The sequence below is a fragment of the Equus quagga genome, unplaced genomic scaffold (genome assembly GCF_021613505.1).
Source record: "Equus quagga isolate Etosha38 unplaced genomic scaffold, UCLA_HA_Equagga_1.0 147364_RagTag, whole genome shotgun sequence".
Classification (NCBI taxonomy): domain Eukaryota; kingdom Metazoa; phylum Chordata; class Mammalia; order Perissodactyla; family Equidae; genus Equus; species Equus quagga.
Genome location: NW_025796757.1, coordinates 1 through 1,186, shown reverse-complemented (window position 1 = coordinate 1,186; position 1,186 = coordinate 1). Strand labels below are relative to the sequence as shown.

At 47.2% G+C, this 1,186-nt stretch overlaps 1 non-coding gene across 1 annotated transcript; it reads right to left on the bottom strand.

Annotated features, from left to right (window-relative positions):
- Nucleotides 1-437: 437 nt before the first annotated feature.
- On the bottom strand, nt 438-1,167 carry LOC124233006 (small nucleolar RNA snR86). Its single transcript, XR_006886955.1, has one exon. It is a non-coding gene; the product is annotated as a small nucleolar RNA snR86 (small nucleolar RNA).
- Nucleotides 1,168-1,186: the final 19 nt, after the last annotated feature.

The window sequence follows — 1,186 nt, the reverse complement described above, 5'->3', positions numbered from 1 at the left end:
TGCTGGTTCCTCCTCCTCCCTCTTCCTCACCTTCCTCTTCCTTCTCTCTCTTTTCATCCCCTTTCTTCTCCTCCTCCTTCCCCTCCTTACCCTCTTCTTCCTTCTCTCCCTCCTCCTTCCCCTGCCCCCTGGCTTGGGAAGCAAATGGAAGGATCAAGTCTGGAGGCAGGGCAGCATTTAAGAGCCCATTGCAGTAATTCGACAGAGGGAGAAGATTTCTTTAAGTGGGGAGGGAATTCAAGAGATAATTAGATATTTAGGTAAAAACAACAAGTTTTAAGATTTAGTTGCATGTCGGAAAAGGGCAAGGAAGAGGAATCGAATATATGAAGCCCAGGTTTCTGGCGTGAGTGACTGCATGGTAAGGTGAGCCATTTCCTGAGACAAATACAGGTTGGTGGAGAAAAGAGAATATCATCAGAAACCTGGGCTTCATATATTCGATTCCTCTTCCTTGCCCTTTTCCGACATGCAACTAAATCTTAAAACTTGTTGTTTTTACCTAAATATCTAATTATCTCTTGAATTCCCTCCCCACTTAAAGAAATCTTCTCCCTCTGTCGAATTACTGCAATGGGCTCTTAAATGCTGCCCTGCCTCCAGACTTGATCCTTCCATTTGCTTCCCAAGCCAGGGGGCAGGGGAAGGAGGAGGGAGAGAAGGAAGAAGAGGGTAAGGAGGGGAAGGAGGAGGAGAAGAAAGGGGATGAAAAGAGAGAGAAGGAAGAGGAAGGTGAGGAAGAGGGAGGAGGAGGAACCAGCACAGGATCCTCCCCTCCTTCCAACACTCAGTTCTCTTGGTTTTCACAGCCCCCCTCCTGTATCTCACTTCTTAGTCTCCTTTGCTGGTTCCTCCTCCTCCCTCTTCCTCACCTTCCTCTTCCTTCTCTCTCTTTTCATCCCCTTTCTTCTCCTCCTCCTTCCCCTCCTTACCCTCTTCTTCCTTCTCTCCCTCCTCCTTCCCCTGCCCCCTGGCTTGGGAAGCAAATGGAAGGATCAAGTCTGGAGGCAGGGCAGCATTTAAGAGCCCATTGCAGTAATTCGACAGAGGGAGAAGATTTCTTTAAGTGGGGAGGGAATTCAAGAGATAATTAGATATTTAGGTAAAAACAACAAGTTTTAAGATTTAGTTGCATGTCGGAAAAGGGCAAGGAAGAGGAATCGAATATATGAAGCCCAGGTTTCTG